Source organism: Schistocerca serialis, chromosome 4 (genome assembly GCF_023864345.2).
Source record: "Schistocerca serialis cubense isolate TAMUIC-IGC-003099 chromosome 4, iqSchSeri2.2, whole genome shotgun sequence".
NCBI lineage: Eukaryota > Metazoa > Arthropoda > Insecta > Orthoptera > Acrididae > Schistocerca > Schistocerca serialis.
Window position 1 is genome coordinate 653749810 of NC_064641.1, and position 13124 is coordinate 653762933.

At 45.0% G+C, this 13124-nt stretch overlaps 1 protein-coding gene and 1 non-coding gene across 2 annotated transcripts in view; one reads left to right on the forward strand and one right to left on the reverse strand.

The window, feature by feature from the left end:
• Positions 1 to 13124, forward strand: part of LOC126475515 (uncharacterized) — a 294048-nt gene that overhangs the window by 74189 nt on the left and 206735 nt on the right. The window lies entirely within an intron of this gene.
• On the reverse strand, positions 5115 to 5189 carry Trnap-cgg (transfer RNA proline (anticodon CGG)). The gene has a single exon. It is a non-coding gene; the product is annotated as a tRNA-Pro (tRNA).

Consider the following 13124-nt stretch of genomic DNA (forward strand, 5'->3'; position numbering starts at 1 on the left):
TCACCTGCAGCGTAGTATATAGTGGTGACGGCTGGGTAGTGTTCACAGTTTTTTATTTCGAAGATCAAACCGTTACTAATGCAGTTTACGTTCCGTAAGTTCTACCACGCACTTTGCAATGGCTATCGGAGTATATACGAGGGTTGCCCAGAAAGTAATACAACGCATTCTTTTTCTTCAACAATTCGTTATTGAACGTAATGAGAACTACATACACGAAAGAATGTTGTTTTATCTACACACCCTATTTTTCCACGTAATGTCCATCCCGTTTTATGGCCTTCCCCCGGCACGAAACAAGGGCGTGTATGCCCTGCGGGTACCAATCCTTGTCCTGGTGGCGGAGCCAGTGCTTCACTGTGAGGATCACCTCCTCCTCGTCCTTAAAATGTCTTCCACGAATGGCATCCTTTAATGCCCAAAAGAAGTGGAAGTCCGAAGGGGCCGGGTCAGGTGCGACAGCCGTGGATGGTCTCCCCGACCGGATCAAATCGTGGAGCTCCGCCGAACCGCCTTCTGATGTCCTCACTCTTCATGGCCAGTGACTAACTCCACTTCTGTCGGTAGCAAATGTTCCGTAGACTTCGCACAAGCGTTTGCGAATATTCCTCACAGTTTCTTTCTTCAATGACGGTACGTTGCTTGTAACGTACATCACGTATAGACGCCATTTTGAAACTGTCGTGCAGCTATGCTATCTGTCGGAAGTGACGGAAACTTGGCGCGCTCACTCAGGAGACTTCAAATAATACACACGCAACGTTTCGCATTCGTCGCATTGTTTTCGGCCGATAAAAAAAAATACGGTGCATTACTTTCTTGGCAACCGTCGTATGTAGACGTACGGAATACGCCACAGTGGTTCAGGTACTAGATTCGCGTTTGCCCATCTGGGCATGTTTGTGACAAACGGCTCTGAGCACCATGGGACTTAACATCTGAGGTCATCAGTCCCCTAGAACTTAGAACTACTTAAACCTAACTAACCTAAGGACATCACACATCTCCATGCCCGAAGCAGGATTCGAACCTGCGACCGTAGCGGTCGCGCGGCTCCGGACTGAAGTGCCTACAACCGCTCGGCCACAACGGCCGACTGTTTGTGACAAGTGCCAGGACGGTTTCTTAGGAAATGAAGCAACGTATATCTGTCGCCAGCGTCATCCGCGCCGATCTTCTACTCCATGTTTAACGAGCTCGTCGTCGTTGGGACGTTAGACCTACACATTCTTCTTTTCTCAATCAAAGAAACGTTTAGACAGCCTCATTCAGCTGGACAGTGTAAAACTTTTATTTAGAAAGAGTACGTCTGGGAACAGTTGGAGCCGGGTGCGTCGGCTGACGTATGGAGACGTGTTTGCTGTACCGGTCAGCGCGGGTGATGAGCAGCTGGTACCGAGAGAGAGGTGAGCTCAGCTCGTCTGCATTTCCGCTTAGCGGCTGCGCCAGTCCTAGCGGCTGCCAGGCAGGCCGGCCATATTGCCAATGGCTTCATCTGTATCTCCGCTCTGTGCTTAAACACCTCACGTCACACACCTTACAGCGTGCAAACCCTTCCTGCAACAGCGTTCAACGAGGTCGTGAACAACGACGTGCCAGGCTATCATTTATTAAGTCTCATGTTCATAAGTGTAATACTCGTATTAGCAAGTCAGCTTTGCCCCCCGGTTGGCCGTGCGGTCTAACGCACCCCGGCACGATAGCTCAGCGTGTTCGGTCAGAGAGCCGGTTGGCCTCTGTAATAAAAAACTGAGTGGAAGGATCAACCACCGAACTTGAACAGGATGTCTTGCGACATCCGCAACGACCAAACACAACGATCAAATAAAAAGAGAGAGAGAGAGAGAGAGAAGAAACGCACTGCTTTCCGGGCGGGAAGGAGCGCCGGTCCCCGGCACGAATCCGCCCGGCGGATTTGTGTCGAGGTCCGGTGAGCCGGCCAGTCTGTGGATGGTTTTTAGGTGGTTTTCCATCTGCCTCGGCGAATGCGGGCTGGTTCCCCTTATTCCGCCTCAGCTACACTATGTCGGCCGATTGCTGCGCAAACAAGTTCTCCACGTACGCGTACACCACCATCACTCTACCACGCAAACATAGGGTTTACACTCGTCTGGTGTGAGACGTTCCCTGGGGGGGCCACCGGGGGCCGAACCGCACAACAACCCTGGGTTCAGTATGTGGCGGCGGATGGATGAAGCGCACTGCGGTAGTCGTCGTGGGTTTGCGGACCACTGCGGCTGCGGCGGGGACGGAGCCTCTCCGTCGTTTCTAGGTCCCCGGTTAACATAACATAACATAACGTCAGCTTTTGAACAACTGGACATGTTTGCTGTTTCCATCACTTTTATGTAAAGCCAAACTCCACACTTGAGCGTTATTGTTTCCTTTGAACGTCTATTTGAGTAATTCTTCAAAAAATACTTTCTCTTCACGAAAAGGAAGCTACGAGGGTGTAAGCATGTAAACTTTACTCGTATAGAGCTATTACCTTGTTCCCGATCTTTCCGTAGAACGAGTGTGGAGAATTCTGAAACATCTCAATGCAAACATTTTCTTTATTTATTTCTCGTTCAGCTACAGGCAAAGCGTGATACACTTACAAACATCAACATAAAAATTTAAATTAACATTAACAATGATTTACAATAAAATTTTCAGGGTTTCCAGCCACAAAAGTGCTTGGTCACTTATCACATGTATGTCCATCAGATTTCCTCCCTTAAGTCCGTGTACGTCGCACTCAACTATATGCTGCATGGTTTGACTCTCTCCGCACTCACAATTGGGGTCCTGGGAGAAACCCCACTTTTTCAACAAATATCCGCACCGACCAACACCTGTCCGCAGACGATTTAGGGTTACCCACACTCTACGTTGGAGTTGGAAGCCTGGAACTAGTTGAGATGGGTCCTCAATAAGGAAACTGTTATTCACTTTGCTTTCCTGCCATTGCTGTTTCCACAGGTTATCGATATCAATCTGTTGTTTGAGTTCTTTCCAGAAGGGATTTCTTGACATCAATCTGTCAGGGGGAGGAGGTAGGTCCCTGAACTTTTCTTTGTACCTCTGGATTGCTCTTTCACGTCTAATCGAGGGTGGTTCGATATTGGCAAGGACGGGCAGCCAAGGTTTCGGGATGGGTCTTACTGTTCCTGTTATGAGCCTCATTGTCTCGTTAAGTTGCACATCAATATATCTGACATGCCTACTGCGGGCCCAGACGGGTGCGCAATATTCCGCTACACTATACAGAAGTGCCAGTGCTGATGTGCGTAGAGTTTCAGTGGAACATCCCCAGGTTGTTCCTGCCAGTTTCATTATGATGTTGTTTCTTGTTTTCATTTTTTGGGCGACTTCGTACAGGTGGCTCTTATATGTGAGAGTGCGATCTAGCTTAACACCCAGATATTTTGGCGTTCTATCGTTTTTCAACAATTTACCTTTTATTTGCACTTTTAGCTCACGATTTGCATCTTTGTTACACAAGTGCATTATTGATGCCACGGATTACATTTTCTTTAAACCCCCCTTTTAAACCGACCAAACAGCCAACTGATTCATGATCATCGAACATTTGTATATATTCAGTGATAGTACTTGCTGGAATAAGCACCCCAACAAAAATTTAGTCACCCCTAGAGACATAACGTTAATATCGCGCAGCACTGCCTCTAGCCTCGATGACGATTTCAATTCAGCGAAGGAAGTCCACAAGTTTGTTCAACGTAAGTCATATCCAAACTGAGGCATCTCGTTGATTATTACATCCCCTAGAGCTACCACCGGAGATGCTGACGCTATGTTTCATACGCTGTTATAAAATATTGCCAAGACATTTTAAGTGGGATCAGAATCGGGTGATTTAGTGTGCCAGTTATGGAGCGACAGGATGCCTCATTTTTCGGGTTAACCGAAAACATATGCTTGCAGCCTTCTCAACAAGACTGTTAGCATCTTGTGAGAAGGGTATGTCCACAGCATACTCATCCATGTTGTAGAACAGGGATAGGCAATGTTGAAATACACTGTAAAACAATAACAAAGAAAGCACCACGAAGGAATTATTCCAATGAGACTGGAATCGGTAGATGTGATGAAGATGTACAGGAAACAAATGATTTCAGTTTCAAGAAAATTGGATGACTTATTTCAAGAGAAAAAGCTTCACAAACTCAGCAAGTCAGTAACGGTTGGTCCACCTCTGGCCCTTATGCAAGGAGGAGCTTGTCATTGACTGACAGAGTTATTGGATGTCCTCCTGAGGGATATTGTGCCAAGTTCTGTCCAATTGGCGCGTTAAAATCTCGAGCTGCTTCGAGGGTACTGCGCATAACGCTCCAAACATTCTCAACTGGGGAGAGATCTGGAGACTTTACTGACCAAGGTATAGTTTGGCAAGCACGAAGACAAGCGGTATAACTCTCGCCTTGTCCGGGTAGGTTTAACTTGCTGAAACGTAAGCCAAGGATGGATTGCCATGAAGGGCAACAAAGTGAGGCGTAGAATATTGTCGATGTACCGCTGTGCAGTAAGCGTGCCACGGATGACAACCAAAGAGGTCCTGCTATGAAAAGAAATGGCACCCCGGACCATCACTCGTGATAGTTGGGCTGTATGGTAGGCAACAGCTTGGTATCTCACTGCTGCCTGGGTCGTCTCCATACACGTCTTCGCTGGCCATTGGGGCTCATTTCAAAGTGGGACTCGTCAGTGAAGACATTACAGGGCCGTTTCAGGGGACGACCCGGACCGTGGTGCAATATGTAACTGAATGCTGCCCGCCATCCGGCCCTATGACCAGGAGATATAGTCTGGGGTGGCATTTTTTTCTCATAGCAGGACGTCTTTGTCATACGTGACAGCGTTACACCACAGCGGAATGTCGACCATATATTTGGAGCATTATGGACGGGTCCCTCCCACCAGCTCGGGATTTTGACAACCTAACGCGCCAGTTGGATACAATTAGACGCGACATCCCTCAGGATATCGTTCTGTCAGTAAGTGCTATAAGGGCCAGAGGTAGACCAACGCGTTATTTGCTTGGTCTATTTGTGAAACGTTTTCTCGTGAACAAATAAGCCAGTTGAAACTTCCTGGCAGATTAAAACTGTGTGCCCGACCGAGACTCGAACTCGGGACCTTTGCCTTCCGCGGGCAAGTGCTCTACCAACTGAGCTACCGAAGCACGACTCACGCCTGGTACTCACAGCTTTACTTCTGCCAGTACCTCGTCTCCTACCTTCCAAACTTTACGGAAGCTCTCCTGCGAACCAGTTTGGAAGGTAGGAGACGAGGTACTGGCAGAAGTAAAGCTGTGAGTACCAGGCGTGAGTCGTGCTTCGGTAGCTCAGTTGGTAGAGCACTTGCCCGCGAAAGGCAAAGGTCCCGAGTTCGAGTCTCGGTCGGGCACACAGTTTTAATCTGCCAGGAAGTTTCATATCAGCGCACACTCCGCTGCAGAGTGAAAATCTCATTCTAAATAACCCAATTTTTATGAAACTGCAATCATTTTGTTTGTTTTTATAGCTACATCACATCTACCGATTCCAACCCCATTCGGGTAATTGCTTTGTGGTGCTTCCTTCCTTTCTTTTGCCGCAGAGCGTAGATATTCTATTTCGTGCTGATCCAGTTGAGTGGGTCGAAGTCGTAGTATGAAACCCAGCCCCAAAGCATCACAGAATCACCTCTGGCCTGAACTGTATTCTCCACACATTTTTGGGGTGAGTAGCTCATCGGGCCATTTCCGCACTCGACGCCTCACTTGAAAAGAGGCACAATCGCGCCTTGTCGGACACAGGAGCACGCCTTCAATCAGATACTGTCCAGTTTCTGTGATGTTTGCCCCTCTGAAGATGTGCAGCTTTCTTTGCCACTGTGAGCAAAATACCTTTTGCGAGGTACCTAACTCCACACATCGACAGCCTGCTGTTCCCGTTGTGATATTCGGTAGGAAACTTATTTAGATAGACAGTCCTTGGCAGCAGTGATTCTTGTCGGGTTTGAGATCGATCGTTATTAACATTGCCTAACATTGCCTGTGGTTGCTGTCGGTTAGGAACTTCATTTCGCCGTGTTCCATGGCTGCGAGGGGTACATTATTTCTCGTAGACAAGATGGATAGTCTACGTCGACACACCTATAAAATGGGCAAGATCATTTGCGGTGTGGTCATGGACACGTCCAAAGAACTCTCCTTTATACACTTCGTTACCTCTCCACGTCGACTCATATACAACTGAAGTCCATGCACACTACGTCACTGCCATGGCTGGCGTTATCGGTAACGGGGCACATCTACAGCGTTCCAAAGTAATCAGTGTGCTCTCTCGAGGGATTCACTAATATTTTGTGCGGTGAGCAGACATTAAATCAGCAAAAAATTACTATGTCTGTGTAATACGAGGCCTGTTCAGAAAGTAAGCTCCGATTGATTGCCAAATTGAAACCACAGTGAACATCAGAAATGTTTTACTTGTAACAATTAGCTACACCTTTCAGCTACTTCTCTACGTAGTCGCCGTTCTGACTTAGACTTTTGTCATAGCGTTGTACCAACTTTTCAATAGCCTCATCATAGAAGGCAGCCGCCAGTGCTTTCCGCCAATTCTCCACGCTGGCCTACACCTCGTTGTCTGTGTCAAAATGTTGTCTTCAAAGACAGCGGTTCATGTGACCAGAGATGAAACTCAGGGGGAGACAATTACGGACTGTATTGAGGGTAATCTAACATTTCCATCTGAAAACGATGCAGGAGCATCTTCATTGCCCCTGCAGAATGCGGCTGAGAATTGTCGTGAAGACGAAACAGCACGACAGTTATGTAATGTTAGCTGCATAGCTTCAGGCGAAATTTCTCACCAGGCCCTGTTACTTGGCAGCAGACACTATTTTCTAGACATCTTTACGCACTCACTGCGAGCTCAGAAATGAGAAGAGCGACGTGATGCTAACTGGGGTTATACTAGAGACACTACCCAACACATCTGTGCAAAGCTTTATCGGATTTTGATAGTCGTTTCCATTTCGCGACCGATCGGAGCTTACTTTCTGAACGCCCCTCGTATGTTAATTTCAAATTTTTCGTACTGACAATTGAAGAGGAAAGTAGACGGCCAAGACGTATTGTCAGGAACCACCATTATAATCACGCGAAGTCTATTAGTAAAACTATGAAATATTCTAACCAAGAAAAGAGTACAGAGTTTTCATTACAAGAACCTTCAGTTTACTTAAATGGTGACACAGAACCACTCTCAGAAGAAACTGACTCTCTTATAAGTGATAGACTCAGCCGAATCTTTACATTAGCAACGAAAATGATCTAGATTTTGCAGAAATATATTTCCAACCAATATACTGGTCAGCTTTCAAATGGCATGTCATCCTTTTGCGCGCACAGGCCTGCGAATGTCTTGCTTGGCATACACTGAAGCTCCAAAAAGACTGGTATAGACATGTGTATTCAAATACGGAGATATGTAAACAGGTCCAATACGGTGCTACGGTCGCCAAAACCTATATAGGACAACAAGTGGCTGGCTGCTACAATGGCAGGTTATCAAGATTTAAGTGAGTTTGAACGTGGTGATATGGTCGGCGCACGGGCCACAGCATCTCCGAGGTAGTGATGAAGTGAGGATTTTCCCATACGAAAATTTCACGAGTGTACCGTGAAAATCAGGAATCCGGTAAAACATCAAATCTACGACATCGCTGCGGCCGGAAAAAGATCCTGCAAGAACGGGACCAACGACGACTGCAGACAATCGTTCCATGTGACGGAAGTGCAACCCTTCCGCAAATTGCTGCAGATTTCAATGCTGGGCCATCAACAGTGTCAGCGTGCGAACCATTCAATAAAACATCGTCGGCATGGGTTTTCGGAGCTCGTGTACCCTTGATGATATTGGACTGTTGATGACTGGAAACATGTTGCCTGGTCGGACGAGACTCGTTTCAAATTGTGTCGAGTGGGTGGACGTGTACGGTTATGGAGACAGCCTCACGAATCTATGGACCCTGCTTGTCAGCAGGGGACTAATTAAGCTCATGGAGGCTCTGTAACGGTGTGGTGCGTGTGTAGTTGGACTGATATGGGACCCCTGATACGTCTAGATACGACTCTAACAGGTGACACGGACGTTAGCATCCTATCTGATCACCTGCACATGTTCATGTCCATTGTGCGTTCCGACGGACTTGGACAATTCCAGCAGGACAGTGCGACACTCCACACGTCCAGTATTGCTACAGAGTGGCTCCAGGAACACTCTTTTGAGTTTAAACACTTCCGTTGGGCACCAAACTCCCCAGGCATGAACGTTATTGAGCATATTTGGGATGCCTTGCAAAGTGCTTTCCAAAAGCAATCGCCACTCTCTCGTACCCCTACGTATTTATCGACAGCCCTGGAGGATTCATGGTGTCTGTTTCCTCCAGCACAACTTCAACAGTCCATGTCACGTCTTATTTTGCGGCACTTCCGTGTGCTCGCCGGTGCCCTACACGCTATTAGTCGTCTATACCAGTTTCTTTGGCTCTTCAGTGTATAATACTCGCCTTGTTAAACAAATAAATTCTTGAAACTGTTACGTCACAAACGACCGGTAGGCCTCCATTATAGTCAACAGTAACAGCACTCTAAATCGGAAATGATGTGGAAATACGGAGTGCCAGTTTCCTTAAATATGAAGTATAACCTCTACACAGTAAGGATAATTAATGATTTTTGCGCCAGAAAGTGACGTCTGACAAAAAGAGCACACGGAAGAGAGCGGTATTTGAACTTTCGTAGTCGTCCTCTCTCTTTCGGCGTACAGGCGTAAATGCCTTTTCCATCTGAATAGCTTTTCTGTACTTTGACATCTTTTTAAAGATCTTTCTATTCTTCCTTTGCATCTGGCTCTGTAAGATTGTATTTTTTCGAGTGTCTACGGTTGTTCATTCTTCATTGATGGCTTTTCCATTTCCTCAACAACTCTTCTGTTGCTGAAATATTGTGCATATCTAAGTCGAGGGTCCGGCCGTTCGCCCGAGGATATTTATTTCTTTATTAAATAAAAATGTTTTAATGCTTAGACCTCGATTTTCATTACACAATTAAAGTATAATGACTAGTTTCGGGCGGGGGACTGATGACCTTAGCTGTTTAGTCCCCCCCTAAACATCCCAACAACCACCACCACCACCACCACTAGTTTCGGTTGTTTTTTACAGCCATGTTCATATCGTTAAAACCGCAAAAAAGAGCTGAATATGCATTGAAAATCATCGTCATTAACTACTGTGATGCAGTAACATACATTCGTATTATGGGCCAACAAGACTATGACAGTATGCAGCTAAAAGCTTCATCGCGAGCGAGCCAGGATGTAAACCATAAAGCCGCAAGATGCTGGTAATAAAGAAGGAAATAGCTAACTGCATTAGTAAAAATTGCATTAAATGCTCGTAAGGCAACTGGCCATTTTCTTTCTTTATTACCTGCATCTAGCGACATTATGGTTTACATCCTGGCTCGCTCACGATGAAGCTTTTAGCTGCATACTGTCATAGTCTTGTTGGCCCATAATACGAATGTTTATCATTCGTCTACACATACGTCTACGTGGCTACTGTGAAAACAGCACTTAAGTGCCTGACACAGGGTTCTTCGAACCAGCTTCACAATAATTCTCTCTTATTCCACTTTGCAACAGCGCGTAGAAAAAGAAACGCTTATATAGTTCCGTGCGAGCTCTAATTTCTCTTGTTTTATTATTATGATTATTTCTCCCTATGTAGGTCGGCGTCAACAAAACATTTTCGCATTCGGAGGAGAAAGTTGGTGGCTGATATTTCGTGAGAAGATCGTGCCGCAACGAGAAACTAGATTATAGGGAAAGTGGAAGGAACAGATGGTCAGAGGGCGTGGCAAACAGCTTGAAGGCTCTCATTTTGAAATCACAAGAAGTCGTGTAGGTGCAGAGCGAGCGTGGAATAAGTTCCCATTTTACATCAACGTCGACTTTTCCTCTACAGACGACAGCGACATACGTAGGTCCCTGTCTGTAATTTTCTAGCTATTTCTGAGTTTTCCAAAGCAACAACACTGGTGCGATACATACAAATGAGACAGTTCAACTGATAAGAACAGGTGTAACATGCAGCGAAAGTGACGAATCGTAACTACCTAAAGAAGAAACATTGCAATAATACGTACTTCAAAATAATAAGCCTTGCTGAAATCCATGGGTGCAGAGAACTTTACTGAGTACCGACCAAATGTTAAAAACGTATGTATATATGAATTAGATAGAGATTGAGGAATGAAACCATAACTTTTTAAGAGTGAATTGAGACTACACGTGCACTCCAGTGCCGAATACTTCATAAAACTTTTTCAATTTTGTAGCAGCAACCCACCGCTGCTTTAAAGGGATGAATGCGATAGGTATATTATCGTTTCGAGGAGCCTTGAGGGAGTTCGAGAACAAAAGTGCAGTAATCTCTCTGCCCATAGCATCCTCTGTGGTAGTAATTTAAAAAATTAAGGACTTATTCATTTACAGTTAATACGAGAAATATCTGCAGTGTGTTTACTTTTACAAAATACAATTTGTGGAAGTATTGGTAAAACAATATCACTAAAATGTAACACGAGATAAGAGTAAATATTTAAGTTTACAGGGTTATTCCTTGTCGTAAGAAGAAAATAAAATGTGTGTGATAAAAAATCTAATGACCGAGGTAGCAGAAGCAAACATTAAAAAAAAAAAAAAATAACAAGCCCTTTAAGTTCGTTTTGCGAAGTAGACCTAAGAACTACTTTTCACCACAGTGTTGTAGTTGAAATATATCGAATAAATGAAATGCAGTTCAGTTTCGAAGAATTTTTAACCTTTCCACGTCTCAATTTGTCTGTGTTCGTTGCTTGAACAATTGTCGCCCTGTTAATTCGATAAGAAGATTGATAGAACTTCAGAATTCAGTTCAGGACTCAACTTGCCATGGCGGTACATAGATATATTTGCATCATGGATTTGTAGTTTTCTTTAACTTTCATCTATGCCTATATTAGAAAATTCCATTGCTTTCCTACGTCCTCTACTGTACATTACGAGTAAGTAGCAGATCTCAAAATGAACTTTTATTAACGTGTTACATACTCAGATCTTATCGTCCATGTGGGATACCGGTAAGTGCTGTTGTGTTTGAAGAAGAAAGATGAGATCATGTGGTGTGAGACGTATGACAAGGACGTGGGACACAAAACGTCCGCAGTTGCCGGCCTGCTGTCTTCACTGACTTAATTAAATCATCACCAGTGGAAGTAGGGCACCGCCAACTAGGGAATTGTTTCACGCAAGAGAACAGTAGCTACTGAAGCTTCAGATGACAGCAGTTCTCGCGAAACGCTATCGAGAAAAGTAAGAAAATCTAAATTTGCTTATGACAGCAGAACTATGCTACGGCCGACAACGTACATTTCGTGTAAGCACCGCTAAGACATGATAGAAATTAAGGCTCGTACAGAGGCATATAGACTGCCGTTCTTTGCTCGCTCTGTTTGCGAGTGGAACAGGAAAGGAAATGGCCAGTAGTGACATAAGGTACACTCCACTACACAACGCACGGTCGCTTGTGGAGTATGTACATGTAGAGAGTTACTGATTTATTTATCCACCGTCGAAATGTGTGGAGAAATAAATTTTACATGTATTTTTAGTAATTGAGAGTTCCGAAAATCAGCTGAGTCTTTTCCTACTAGCAGTTGGAAAAAGTCTTCCAAAATTGCTTTCTTTTCCTTCGGTGTTTTTGTTCAAAGTTTTTTTATTGCGTCTTTCGAATAGGTTTATTTCGGTAATCTTAGAAACAAGAGTGATTAATTATTACAACTGAGCTTAAGTCCAAATAAATATTTGTTTGTTTATGGTAATCGGTTTCGGTTATAAAGGAGTCCGCAAACCAATTTCTCTTAAAAAGGAAAACAAGTTTACAAGAATATGTCTGTAAAATTATAGGCCAATGGGAAATGAGAAACGCATGGATAAGCATAACAGTGTGCAGTTACGTCCATTACACCTCATCGATGGTTGGTTTGTTTGTTTCGGGGGGGGGGGGGGGGAGCGGGGGGGGCGGGTGGGGCGGAGGGGGGCGGGGGGGGGGGGGGAGACACGAAACAGTGTTGTCATCGGTCCCATCGGATTAGGGAAGGATGGGGAAGGAAATCGGCCGTGTCCTTTCCCAGCATTTGCCTGAAGCGATTTAGGGAAATCACGGAATACCTAAATCAGGGCGGCTGGACTCGGGTTTGAACCGTCGTCCTGTGTGTTCAGTGGGCAAACCGCTTCACCACCTCCCTCGGCTACGTCATTGTTGTAAGCCTTATTAATGTTTTAACAATCTGAACAATTATGAAAAGATACAACATAAGTGAAAGGAAAGAAGAGAGAGATTTGATGTGTCGTCAACGGGAAAATCGTTGGAGACGGAACAGAAACTCGGGTTGGGGGAAGAAATCGGCTGTATCCTTTTCAAATAAACAATCCCGGAATTTGTCTTATGTGATTTTCGGTAACTACAAAAAACGTAAATAACGTTGACCCGATGGGGATTTGAACCCACTCCCCTCCTCCTCCTCCACCCCGACTCCCCCCATCAAATAGGAATTTAGTGTTTTACCACTGCCACACTACGCTCGCTGCACTAGACACATTCAACAGCGTAATGTGACACGACTGAAACAGGAGTCTATGCATATTGTGTTGATCGTGGACTGTACACATACCAACCAACCCCGCTACTGAGATCAAGAATGAATTTTTAAAAATATATTTTATTATACTACGTTGATACGACATTAGTGAGAACCTAGCGTTTGTCAATCCGCAGTACGTGACCTGTTTTTGTCCGTGACTAGGTGGTACCTCGTTGAAACTCCTGGCCATTTCCCACCGGCTCTGCCGCCAGTTCCAAACTCCGGCCAGTTCAACAGAGCGCAGTTCCCGGAAGTAACGAATGCGTTCTGCTACCGTTAAATTTCCACCTGCTGTGTTCGTCAGGAAGCCGATTTCACACGCATACTGATGTAACCTTCCAATTAAAAAATCCTGTGAGTAACTGAATCGATTAAACAT